Source organism: Harpia harpyja, chromosome 7, assembly GCF_026419915.1.
Source record: "Harpia harpyja isolate bHarHar1 chromosome 7, bHarHar1 primary haplotype, whole genome shotgun sequence".
Lineage (NCBI taxonomy): Eukaryota > Metazoa > Chordata > Aves > Accipitriformes > Accipitridae > Harpia > Harpia harpyja.
Genome location: NC_068946.1, coordinates 50,368,572 through 50,382,564, shown reverse-complemented (window position 1 = coordinate 50,382,564; position 13,993 = coordinate 50,368,572). Strand labels below are relative to the sequence as shown.

At 45.4% G+C, this 13,993-nt stretch overlaps 1 protein-coding gene and 1 long non-coding RNA gene across 3 annotated transcripts in view; both read right to left on the bottom strand.

The window, feature by feature from the left end:
- THSD7B (thrombospondin type 1 domain containing 7B) overlaps window positions 1-6,735 on the bottom strand; it is a 338,963-nt gene extending 332,228 nt beyond the window's left edge. The window contains exon 1 of one of the 2 annotated variants that reach the window (XM_052793131.1): window positions 6,643-6,735. The gene's annotated coding sequence lies outside the window, so the exon portion shown is untranslated. Of the gene's footprint in view, window positions 1-6,469; window positions 6,586-6,642 lie in introns of those variants that run through there. The other variant, XM_052793132.1, reaches the window with a different exon arrangement.
- A 4,629-nt stretch (window positions 6,736-11,364) lies between these two features.
- Window positions 11,365-13,993, bottom strand: part of LOC128144195 (uncharacterized) — a 158,023-nt gene continuing 155,394 nt past the window's right edge. Inside the window, exon 5 of the long non-coding RNA XR_008236004.1 lies at window positions 11,365-11,534. This is a non-coding gene — a long non-coding RNA (uncharacterized LOC128144195). The remainder of the gene's footprint in view (window positions 11,535-13,993) is intronic.

Sequence of the window (13,993 nt, the reverse complement as noted above, 5' to 3'; positions counted from 1 at the left end):
GGCCGCTCAGTTTTATGCAGCACCTGAACTTGCCACTGAAGTACTTGAGATGAAAAAAAATCTAGGCCAAGCAGAGGTATTTATGACTCTTTTTTGATGGAAAGTTTAAAAATTACTCTACCCCAAAAAATAAGTCTTTAACTGGACTTGTCTTTGCTATTCCAGCAAACACAGAGCATATTGCTGTTCATCTCCTGACAAATTACTCTCCAGGAGAATACAAATCACCCGTGCTGAGCTTCAGAAAGGCTCTGGAAGAGAGCTCTCTTTCAACCCACTAGAGACAAAAAGGCAGCCACAAAACAGACTCCGTCCCAGTGGAAAGCCTCCCTCACTCATAAACACGAGTTTTAATCCCATTCATTAAAGGCTGAATTGCACTCACCTTTATTGTGCTACATCTTCAGGTTGCTCTTCCATCCATCACATTTTTTGCTGTGGGCGTATTCTCTGTTTTATTAACTGTAATTTAATTCAATGCATATTCCTACACAGGACAGGTTATTTTCCTGACTGTTTCAAAACATTTCACGAGATGGAGCACAGATGAATTTTTAAATAGCAAAACAAGACACACACACAAAAAAAAAGAAACACAAGAAGAAATTCTATTGTGTGTTTCTGTTGGGATGGTTTTGTAAAATAAAGTTTGCCATATCTGTCAAGCCTCCCAGCACCTAAGTTTTCTTTCATGAATGAATACCACACACTAAAACCTGATGCTACATAAACTGTACATCATTGCTTGAGATAGTTGCAATCACAGAGTCCACTGCTTTTGCCTTTACTAAAGCTGTATATTGTGTTTACTACAGATATCCGAAATTAATTACAGAATCTTAAATATTTGCAGCCTACATTTTTCTAAGTATCTCAGAAGGCATACATTAATGCCCAGGAGTCATTACCCCCATACTGCAGTACCCTCAGCCTCGCTGCTCTGCTCTCTACTGTCTGCTGACATCTATTTTGCAATGAAAACCCAGCAATTCAGTGAGATTAGGTGCCTAAGCAAAGATAAAAACATCTATCTAAAGACTGAATACCACTGTCCTGTCGTACACATACAAAAAAAATTATTTTTTTTTAATGTATATATTTATATATACTTATATATCCCACAATCTGCTATGGCAAGTTACACTCTCCACAATCTCCTGTTCAAAACACAGCAGACAGAAACTCATGCTGCTCTCACCATGTGCTGAAACAAAGCCAATATGAATTACAAGCCATTGTGGGAGATGGATCAGAAACGGCCATAATTATACCTAACAACTGAAGAGATTGTTTCATTTGATCTTTCTTTTGGAAGGCTACACCAGTCTGAAAGAGCCAAATGGCACGTAATATCTTTCTGTCCGTTCTTCGCAACCTGCAGACCGACAAGGAGTCCCCCGTCACTCTGAGCAAGGCTGGGACCAGAAGTTTGCCACATTAATTTAGACTATCTCCAACCTTTCAAAAATACCCACTATTCACTATCAGAATATCCCTTTTCTGCAGAAACACATTTTCTATTTCAGCAACTGAGTCAGGAAGGTGACTATTTCTCCACTTTCTAATAGTTTTTAAGTAGTTTTAAACATTCATTTCATTTATAAAACCATTTCTTTTCCCTCCCTCCTCGTTCATACTACCCATTCAGGTCACATCACCTCAGCTGAAATACTTTTCATACCCTACTGCACTGCAACTCGGTTTACACGCTCTGCCTTTATCGACGGGCAGTCGGCATCACCAGGGGACATGGGAGCCACTGCGGGTATCCGACAGCAGATTATCTTGCATGTTATTCCATCTCCGCTACCGCCTGCCCAGCACACACGTGGATACCATACATCACACACACACATTCTGGCTCTGCTCAGCAGCCCCACAGAAGGCCGGTTTCTAACCCCAAGCAAAGGGGACAGTGCTTTAACAGGCAGGCAACAGGGAGGCACAACCTACCAGATAAAAAGACAGCTTAGGCGGGTAGGATTTACTACATCACTAATACAGTTTTTTCTTTGCTTTCTCGGTGGTCCTTGAATCTCTCTTTCCTCACCCATTTCATACACTTTCTCAAAATAGCTGCCTGCTATGTGAGTGCAGGTGGGAAAAAAAACAACCCACCCCTTTTTAAAGTAGCTAGCTTATTTTCAGACACAAAATATGAGGATTAGCTAAATGAGACTCAACAAAAAAGAGAGAGAAGCAACCAAAAAGCTTCTCCAAAAAAATTAGCAGATTTTGTTTCAGTCAGAATAAAAGCTTAACAAATAAAAATCCTAATAGAAAGGAAGCGCAACTAAAAGCATTCCCAACGAAAACGATGCAGCATGTCCTTAATACTCAATTGTTTAAACTAGATACAGCAGAAGCACAACGGAATGCCTAAAGATGACTCAGTAAGGAGGTATTCAAAGCAGAAATAGCATTACCAGCATGTTTATGGTAAGCTTGCTAGTCCAAAGCACAGTATTTTTTGGTTCTCATGTTCAAAGCAAGACTGCAGACAATGAGCACTTCTGCTTAGACGCAGAAGTAAGGCAGGATGGTTTGTCTCCGACTCAGAGGCTGGACCTCTGCAGACGCACAGAGCGAGCAGAGAAACCTGCCTTCCTTGCAGAGTTTCTGGTTTTAAATGACCCACACAACTCTTTTATCCTCTGGCACAAATCCCTGAGATTTTTTAATTATTTTTTTTTTTTTTTGCCGGTGGTGCTTCACCTGTATCCCCTACCACTTCATCACCACCCTGGAAGCAGCTTTGGATGTGGTGAGATGCACAGCTTCCAGAAGGAGCACCGCGGGGTTCAGCATCTGTCGGCACCATCCCGGCCTCGCCTGGCAGTCACACCTGCATTTCACAGCACGCCCTACCACTTACTTTACATAATCTTGGGGCAAACAACAGAAAAGATAGCTTTACCAATATCTGGAATGCTATGTCAGTAATAAATTAAGATTTCAAAGCTCTGGCAAAGAGCTGGAGTGACACGTGGGCAAAACCTCATGGCGCAGGAGGAGGCAGAACAGACCGAGCAACACGCCACGATGGCACAGAGATTTTTGGCCAGGAAGTCTGATTCCATCTTATCATGAAACTTGATTATAATGAGGCAAGACAGCCCATCCGTAGCTTCTTAACTTCTCTGATTTACAGGCAAACCACACGAGCTCTCACCCCCAAGCAGTCCCAGCAGCACGCCCTTTCCTCAGCCACACTGGTAACACAGGAGCCTGTGAACTGTGGCCAAGACAAGACAAATTTCCATTTTCTGGTGTGTTAACAAAACAACAAAGCAGCTATGTTTTGTGAAAACAATGCTTTGGTCTCACCATACTGAAACATAAACCCCCGAGATTCAAGGAAGTTCCTAACGATCGACAACCTAGACATGTACTTTTTGAATATGCTTCAAGGCAGTCCAGCAGGACCGTTTCCCTCACCTACAAAGTGCCCCAAGAAGCTCCCAGAACCGCCTTCGCATCAGGCGATTCCAGCAGACAGGTTTCCGCTTTTCCCCCATCCAGTCCATCGATAGCATCGAGCCCCGGCACTGCACACACCATTAAAGCACAGCGTATACCTCTAACGAGAACCGAGAACTTACCTCCCTGAACAACAGCCTGGAGGCATTTCCATCACCTCTTTAATCTGCAAAAGCATCCCTGCTGCTCAGCTTTCATAATCCCTTTCAGTTAAGGTACGGGGGCGCAAGCAGCATTGCAGGGCAGGGAAGCAGAACAGACACAGGTATTCATGTTGTCGCTGCAGCACTGTCAACTCGGGGTATTTTTTGTATTTTCTTATCCCACTCTTTGCTTACAGCCTGCGCAGCCAGATGAGCTGAGTTGCCTCGGACACCTGGATAGGACCATTCGCATCACAGCACATCTTCACCACAACCCCCTCTACCCACCCACCAACAGGAACGGGAATCAAAAGCTTCCAAAGTGCAACCACCACCTGGTTTTTCCACTCCCCAAAACCACTCTCGCATCGCTACCTTTGCGCTGTTACTCAGCAGTGAGCTTGGCACAGGGTGCCTGCAGCATCTGGCATGTTTCACCCACTCCAGCTCAGGCTCCTCACGTGCTCTCCTCTATTACCAGCCGCTGGGATAGCTGCTGCTGTGCCCAAATACAGAAGGAGCAAGTGTCTAAAACAGGCACGAGAGCTCTGCTCACCTGTCTGAAGGCAAGACATTAAGAGACTGAATACTGGTTAGGGAAAAAAAAAAATAAATTATATTGAAGTGCAAGGAGACCCGTGGGAATCCCTGCTTCTTACTCGCAAACCCCAGAACTTTTGTGCCATCAAAGGCAGCTAAAAGCAGCAGCATGAGTGTCTCCTACCAGAGCAGCGTGTCAGCAAACACGCGTCAGTCGATCCTTATCGGTAAGGCTTTCTAGTGAAGAGACGTCCCTAGAAAGCAGTCACTACAAATACAGTTTTCCTGAATGTCATTACTGATCCAGAAGTAATGAAATAGCAGATAATCCGGCCCCAGGGTACAAATCAACCACCTACCCTAATGCATACAGATGGAGCTCAACAGCTCTTCTGGTCTTCCATTACCAGAGTGAAATGGGATCTCTGAAACACCATCATGGCAAAGCAGAAGAGAAGCTTACTAATGAGTGGTGTTTGTTTCCGATTCTTCAGAAAATGCTTTTAAATGCTGCAATCTGAAAAATTTTGTTTTCATGTATGAAGATGAGCAGACACAGCTTTCCCTCACAGAACCAAGATAATAAAGCAGAATGTACAACCTCCTGCTCTTCCCTGATTTTGCTGTGCTGAGAACAGTGTCTAAATACTTTTTCTAATAATCAACAATGAAACTTTATCCAGTCCCACCAAAGAAAGGCGCAAAACTCTCATGACTTACAGCAGGATCGTGCTCCTCTTGTTGATGTTGCCATCGGTTAAAGCAGTAACTTCCACAATGCTCTAAAACCAACTCGGCAAATGTGTAAGGTGCAGGCAGGCAGAGTATCTCTCCGCTTCCATCCTTTGGAAAATTTAGCACTTAACACCAAGAGCCTACTCCCGCAAAGACGTGATGTTATGCATTTTGAGCTGACCACGTCCCCACAAACCAGCCAAGCCAACGCACAGCGTCGCACACACATCACATGCCCAGACGTATCCGTACCTGTCATCATCTTCTTTGAGAAGTATCCCTGTACTCAAGCATGTTACTTTAATACCATCGCTTTCATCTTTGACATGACATTACTTAAACTCCACTGAAATCTTTCCAGAACCTAAAGAGTTCACCACTTTTTTTAACCAGTTTCCTTAAAGTTTGAAGATTTTACGATGCAAGTTGAACAGCCCCGCGAGGCACCTGCGTGACACAAGGCACAAGAAACAGCAGCGCTCTCAGTCACCATGCCCTCTCTCACGTACTTTCAGTGATACCTAGTTCTCACAGGTACGTTATCCCACTCACCCAGGCACACAATGAAGACATCCCCTGCACGGTTTCTGTCAAAAATTACCTTCTCGGGAAATCAATTCTTTAAGCTGATTTTTTGTTTTCGTTAGAGGAGTTAAACAATATATTTCAATTATGCAAAAGAGCTGGAGGCAGAGGTCAGCAAGTACTTTTACGACCCTCATCTATTCTTTTAAAAGCCTTTTTCAGAAACGCTCAGGCAGGCACACGAGTGGGAGGGAGGGAGAGAGGAGGAGGGAAGGCACACGACTACAGCTAGCCCTCATTCATATCTTCACACGAATAAAGTCCAAACTCTCTACGGTTTGACCTTGAATGAATAACAATTCACAAAACAAATAAAGCGACATGCGTGACAAATTCAGACTAAACGTTCGAAGTAACGAACGGTTAAGGAAGCCGCGTATTAGAGTGCCTTCTTTAAAATCACCGACTGAGGAACGAATGGAGGGAAAGCGACAACTCAAACACAATTTCGGTGCTGTGACGGAGGGCGGGCGAGTGAAAAAGTATGATTTTATCAAGCCATCCTGCGTGACGAAAAGCACAAACCCCAGAAGAGACGGCTCCGCCAGCAGAACCCGGGCTACTTTCAAGAGCTCCCCAGCGGACCGCACTTCGCGGCCGTTACCGCACCGAGCCCAAGCGGGCGGTAACACGGCGGCGTGCTGCCCTAAGTGCCTCATATCCATTAAAACTTCACCTGTTTCGCGCAGGCGACGGTGCTCCGACACCGTCCCCCGCACCTCCCCGCCCCGCAGGGCAGGAGCCGGGGCGGCTCGGAGGAGCCGGGGCCGGCGGCTGCGGGGGCCGCCGGGCTGCCCAGCGCAGGGAGCGAGCCAGCCCAGGAATTTCAGCCGGAGCCGTCCCAAAACCCGCAGCAACTTCTCCGGCGCGGCGCGGCGCGACCCGGCAGGTCGTCGTCGTCCCCCCACCCACCCACCCAACACCACCCACACCACCCCCACCCCCGGCCGGACCCACCCGCTCCCCCGGCACCGGGCCGGCCGCACCTCCTCACAGCCCGGGTCGCCACATCGAGCCCGGCGCGGTCCGCTGCGGGAGGCGGGGAGCTCTGCGGAGCCGGCGCCGCGGGCGAGCCCGGGCGGGCGGCGGGGCGGCGCCGGCCGCTCCCGCGGGAGGAGCGCGTATTCCCCTCCCTCCCTCTCTCCCTCCCCTCACTCACCCGCTCAGCCCCGCAGCGCGGAGGGGCGCGGCGGCGCGCTGCCGCGGGCGGAGCGAAGATGGAGGAGGCTCGGCGGCCGCCCATCCCGACGCCGCCGCCGCCGCCGCCGCCAGGTCTCCGCTCCGCTCCGGCGGAGGAACCGGCGCCCTCTGACGCCCTCTGCCGGGCGGCTGCGGGGCGGGCGGCGCTGCCCGCGACCCGGGACGGGACGGGACGGGACGGGACGCCTCGGCCACGGGGCAGGGCGGCGGTTCGGCGGGCCCGGTGGTGGGAGCCGGAGGGCCGGGTCGGACCCGGGGGGGGGGGTGCCCGTCCCCCCGCCCCCGGGGCCGAGGGTCTCGGCTCTGCCTGCGCCCTCGCCCCGGGAAGGGTCGCGCCGGCCACTTCCCGGCCGGTGGCTCCTGGGCCGCTTCGCCAGGCCCGGCAGCCGTAGGGAGGGAGCCACCGACCTCGTGGAGGGTTCAGGACCCGCGGAAAGCTATTTCTTAGCCTTTTAAGAGAGAGAGAGACCGAGTTTTCCACATGCCTTGTTAGATACACAGCAGCTCTACAGAAGGAGCCCATCATTTTTTAATTTCAGTTCCAGCTGTGAATTCAGCCCGCACCAAATCGCCAGTTCTGTGTTTTTCACCAGTCTAATAATCCTGTTCGCCGTGCGGTGTTGCGGACACTTCCAGCGCTTCCGTAACGACCCCCGGTAATCGCTAATAACACTCTCTACAAGCTTCGCCTGAGGAACGTTAGTCCCATTGACTTTCAAAGTCATCTAAGTCATATCTTCAGGAATTTAATTAGTGCAAGAGATCACCAAACTGGCTGAAGTCCTCTATCAAGGAGGCAATATTTATTGATTGCAGGGAGAGGAGCCAGGGTGGATACTGAATCCATCACTTTAAATACATGAAGTGAATGATCTCAGTTTAGTTTATCATCTGCACTGTTTAAAAATTCAAATAGGCATTATTCAGCGCAACCAACACTTTTTTTTTATACTCAGTAAGTTTAGGTGTTATTCAGGAAAAATTAATGCATATATCCAACTCAGCAAATACCAGGTGACTGTACGCACAATGAAATTACTACAATATTTATTCCCGCTTTTCACACAGTTCTTATTTCTGCGCCGTTAAAAAAGGTTCATTCGCACACTGTGTGGAGTGTGAAACTAATTATGACTACTGACAATGAGAAATAACTCCACAGACAGGAAACTGGTATAAACGAATGACAATCAGGCCCTTCAAGAGCAGTACATGACCTTTGCACTAACACTGTACCCCGGCGATAACCTATTCAGGCTCCAAAAATTAGCTCACCAGACATTTTCCATTTAACAAGAACAATGCATATCATGTTTTAATGGACATAGTTGTATCACGCATGTTTCCCCTTTTTATTTTTCCCTTACAGAAATATTAGATACTGGTAAATCCTAATGCAAGGATTCTTCACAGCATCTACAGGCTCTAAATGAAACCAGAACTTTCTTGTGCTAGGTTCTGTATAAGAAACAAGTGTTCCTGTCTCAGAAAGTTTCTATCTTACAAAGGCAAGAGGCAGCAGAGTAGAAATGAAGGCAGAGAGACGTGATGGTACTTACCATAAGGCGTGAAATCCGGATCAGGGATTGAAACACCAGTTTCCTGCCTCCAAGTTCAGCCCTGCCCATTGCTCTCATGAATTATTAGGCATCTTCCTGGAAGTTTACCATGGAAGGAAAGTCCACCAGAGATGGCACTCCAGCCGGTCAGGAATGTTCCAGACAAAGTTTTGTGAGAAAAGTTGTATTTGTCAAAGTGGAAACGCTTCCTCAACAACAATTTGTTTTAAAAAGGTTTATCTCTTGGATGTTTCCCAGGTCAGAAAGCCCTATCCCAAACGCCCAACAGTGAGTGGCAGAGGGCACCCACCGGGGCTGCACCAGCCCCAGCTTCTGCTGCCTGCTTCTTTTTTCCATTGAAAAGTTTTAAAAGGTCTCATTTTTGTCAGATACAGAATGGAAATCACCTCTTGAAATGTCAGGAGTTTTTCACAAATGACACTTCTTTTTTTCCCGACTGGCCCTGGACTACAGGCAGTTACACTTTGTTTCCCTTCCTACAGCCCTCACGTTGTCGTCTGCCAAGCATAGTTGCATTTTGCACCCCGTGGTTAATCTGGAGTTGAAGCAGCTGGGAAACTGCACCGCTGCAAGTCTTGGCTTAATTTGCCAATGTAGAATTTGCATTAATGCAGCTAATCTAGCATCTGGGTATGGGAGCCTGAGCTCCCCCCCGCAGCCCCAAGAGTAGCACTGATTAATAGAAGAGGCGGCACAAGAGGGCGAGAAAAAGAGTCCTCGCTGTCCTACAGCCAGCTGAGTGCTAGCTCCCTTCATCGCACACGTTTCGGCTTTGATTCTCTTCCTCGAGACTCTAGCTTTCCTCAATATCCTTATGGAGGACTATACATACCTAAAAGATGTGTAGGAAATGAATACAGAGGGAATATGTAGGAAATAATGAAATAAACCTGCTTTTCTCAATTTAAGTAGAAAAGCTGAAGTAAGAGAACAAGAAGCAGCAACAGGAAAATAAAAGCACAAATGTAGAGCGTGAAGCAGCTTGGAACTCAGAGTAACCTGTTAGGCTGGTTTTTAGCCCAGATCGCTTGTTGTTTCTTCTTGTTTCTGCTATTTGTGATCGTCTTGTTACATGGATCTCGCCTGCTTTGTGGGGCTCAAAGAAAGAAAACTGGTACCCAAGTCCTGTGAGTACTGGAAGCATTAAGCCAGTTCTTGCTTATGGATAACTGGCTCAGCCTAAGAAGGGAATAACAAAGCCACTTGAATGACAGCTTGGATCAAGTTCATAATGACCTGGTTTGTACAGGCCAGGTGTTATGTAGATTGGAGCTTGTTATTGTGCAAAATTTTGGCAAGCCTTGCGATGCAACAGCCAGTTCCAGCAGAGCTGGGCAGAAAGCCACAGACTAGAGGCAGGTCTATCTTCAGCAAGATGGGCAAAGAAGCCGTCTTTTTCTGTACTCGGGACCTCAGGGATGTGAACCAACCTGCCTGCACAGCATCTGGAATAAAGCTTATACAGGAACAGAGAACAGTTTCAAAACACGGAATTCCAGGCTTAAAAACAGACTTGCATAAAGTTGCATAAAATCGCATCGCCAAGTTTATTGTCTGTTTCTTAGGGAGCAAAAATTCAGAGGAAAACGGTACGAGATAACAAGCCTCCCACTACAGCATTAATGGAAAGTGAGCAAACTGTGTTACAAAATGTCCCTATCGATACATTCCGCATTTGTTAGGAAGTCTTCCATAATATTGTATCAATTTTTATGTTATCTAGTAGTTACTAGAGTAATGCGGATGAAGAGCTATCGAAATTAGGGCTCACCTATGATTTGTTTTCTCGCTCTTTACCATTAATATGCACATACTATGATTTGTTACTTAAGCCAGTTGGGCTTAAATTTTGTTCTTTCTTTAGGTGGCCATTTTTTAAAAAGAGGAAGATACCAAAAAAACAAATCAAGGAAAGTATCTTGGGTGCAATTTTTGTAGTAATAATTAATGTGGAACTTTCAGGAAATCTGAACACTTTTCACTAATACTCAGTATTTATTCCTGTGCCCAAAGCTAAGAAAAGGCACTGTACAAATCAGATCAAAGCCACTTAGATGAATTAATTGATCAGGTTTCTATCTTTTGTTACAGTGAAGACTTTGTAAGCAAGGTGGTAGTGATGGTGTTACACCATAGCACAAAAGCTAGTACAACTCAGGAGAAGAAAAAAAAAAGGGGGGGGGGGGGGGGAAATATGAACTATGTCATCTTTACCAGGATATTATAACTGCAAACAATTGACAGGTTTTTCCATATATGAATTATGGCGTTTTTACTGTCGTAGTACCAGCTTTCATATTGAAGTCAATGGCAGCATAGAAAAGCAGCAGAAAGCCAAGCAGATAACGAATGCCTGCCACAATGGATTTGCAGCCGAAAGGCACAGCTTTAGATAAGTGGTACATACAGGTCAGGCACAAAGTAGGTGTGGTTAGTTGGGCTTTAATGCTCCATGGAAAGGTGGGTTATGAGGAGTTTCCTGAATCTCTCGTTGTTCCAGAACTTGCACGGAGGTTTAGAAGTTGTTTTTAATAGTCTATTATAAGCTGGGATCATGAGAACCTGAAAAAAGGAATTATCCTCTCATCCTTAGGGGCAGTGCCTCAGAAATCAATGCTAATGAACAGACTGCAGCATACGGAAGCTTGCATTTCTCCTGCTGCACCAATTTTGTGCATTCACAAGGGACACTGCAAGTGCCATCATGTGTAATTAGAAACAGGGAGGGGGGAAAAGGGATATCATTCATTCACACTTCTCATGGTGTCATTTCTTTGTGGCAGACTTAACAGAGATTAAACAGGCATTCAGTTTAATACTAGTCCTATTAAGGACCAAACATAATTTATTTTTAATTATGGAGTTATCAAGACACCAGCATAATTGATGGCAGTCCTGTTGTGAACATATCCTTAGGTGATGACTTCTTTAGTAACAGAAGAAATGCGTACAGGCAGGATATTTATCTCTACTAACATTCGAGTTAGAGCACACCTCTGTGAATAGTTACAGCCGGTCTTAATGTTGGGTCCAAACCCACCACCCACTAGTGAGTACAATACCCCAAATCCCAGCGTGCATCACTGCCCAAACCTGAAAGAACTGCCGAACCATGATCCGAAATCAATCCTCACTGCGGCGCGGAGTTCGCTGGACACGCAGAGGTTGATCAGCACACCAGCCCCTTCTTCTCCACAAGCCATCTGTCCCTTCCTATTCTTCTCCACCCAAGTTCTGCTCTTTGTGTCCCAGGAAAGCTGGCAAGTGTTTCCTAAGGGACACATGGCATGACTTTATTATACACCACAGTTCAAGGCACAGGTAGCGGAGGGTGTAAATTGCAAATCGGACCTAAATATCAGTGGAGATTTATCCCCACTGCATCACCCAGTGCCTCCCTAGCCATCTTATGGCGACTCGCTTTTGCTCATCCCTCCCGTTCCCACTCCCCACTGTGTACTGTACCACAGGGGATTACAGGTGTTGCATATAACACAGGGGAAAGAAAAGAAAAAAAAAAAAAAAACCAGAACAATCAAAGAGCTCTTCTGATAATGGGAGTGAAAGTAGAGTATTTCCTCCATGGCTGACTGGCCTTGGCCAGCTTCTTTTGCAGAGATGTCAGCAACCCAAGGCTTTCTGTACCTAGCAAGCACCGTGACAAATAACAGCCGTGTGGCCAGAGCTGTCCCTTAACGTTTTACACATTGAAAATCTTTCCAAGTGAAAGTTAACTTCTACCAAAGGGAGAAAAACATTTGAACATTTACATTATTCGCACTCCATATGCAGTCGGGGAGGGTGGATTTGCATAGAAAATCACTGGTTGTTATAAAATAATTATAATACATTATCATTTGGACTTAAGAACTAACGTCCTACATTCCTTCCACGAAAGGAGAGCATTAACTATTTGCACTCTAGATCCTTTTGGGACATATTCTTTGTCTGCACATCTGCCGAGACAACTGTATCAGCACTGGTACATGAAGATCAGAAAACACCAACTGCCTCCTACGGACTTTATCTTTCCAAGGGCTTTTTTCATTGTCACCAACCCCAGAATCATTTGTCTCGTTCAAATTTCAAGATCATCTTGAGCGGGTTTTTTTGAGAATGCAGGATCAGACCTTTTGATGTCAATGATGGGTTGAAGAGGGAGGAATATTTATCAAATAAATAATCAGTACAAATTATAGCACAGACCAGAACTACTGCAAAAGACCAATTATCTTCTTGGCTAGAGCCCCTGGAGTTTAAAAATGTGATACCCTTGTTAACGTTCAAGGAAACACGACAGTTATATTGGTGTGTAAGGGAAAGTCCTTTTTAAGTACCATGGCGTGCCGGTTAAAAGAAAAACATGAGTAGGGTACAGCACGAAGCACTGCATCTGCCACCTATTCACCAGCCATGGCAGGGCAAGAAAAGCTTCAACGGAGGCACTTCACAAGCTATTAACCTTTCCTGATTGGAGTCTTGCTTTACAGAAAGAGCAGCAAGTATCTACTCGAAGAAGGGCTTCCCTGCAAATAGTAACTGGCAATAATTTAGCAGATGGGGAATGTGTCAAGAATTAAGGTTTTTGTGTCCCAAGACACTACTTATTTAGTAGCAAAAGTGATAATAAGAGATAAAGAAGGCTCACGCTAGTGACTAATTATTAGATTTGAAATCCATCGATGACTATGGAACAGAAAACTAAAAATCAAGATACTCTCTTATAATTTTGCTTTTGCTTTGAGGTTTTTTGCTCTTTTTTAGTGCTTCTGTTCCACTGCTTTAATTAAGTGTTAAATACAAGGTAAGGGATTTGCTCAACACAATCAATAATGGCATTCTGATGCTGACGTTAAATTGACTTGCTATTTTTAACATGCTGCTTAGTTCTTGCCTATACATCCTTAGTCACACCTTGGGGCTCTGCAGATACACAGCATCATAGGAGATTCCCAAGAAGGGCTTTGCCTCAAGGAGGTTGAACCCTGTCACATACTTCTGAGCATCCATGCAAGAGATTAAGGGTGCCTCCAAAGATGTCAGTGGTGGTAAGAAGTTTTTGCATGTAGGCAGCTGTCTGCAGAAATCTGGTTTGACCCAGTCACACTCATGATGAACAGCTTTCACTTGCTGCCATACTTTACTGGATTTGGCTGTCTTTATCTTGTGAATATTTTACAAAGCCAGTACACATCAGTATTTCTAACACTAGAAAAAAGTCTGCCTCAATAATACTACAGAATACCTTGCTACAATTTATTATTTAAATGAACTGTTATTAAATTCCCTGTCAACATGAAATAGGAAAGCGTTCACACTATAGATGGCTGCAATATTTAAGACCAAAAAAAAAAGAATTTAAAATTCCACAACAGAAAGAGGATGAAAGAATGAACAGAAATTCAGTCAACAGCTTAATATCCAGCCACATTGTTCAGAAGATTTCTCTGTTCTCTCTTGCACTAAAAAGCAGTCATCACTTTTTGCCTAAAGAACCAAAGATGAGAGGGATGTTCAGCTCAGCTAAGAGCCCTCCCTTCATACCAGGACTCTCTCCTTTCCCAGGGACTCCCTGTTTAGTGCCTAAACATCACAGCACTCTTCAGAATTTGTACGCACCTTGTGTACCTTTGCAAATCATTTAGGAATGCCTGACTATATGTCCTATCTGTCTATACACACAGACAAAATAAATGCACTATACACAATTTTCCATCACCTTATCAAGCT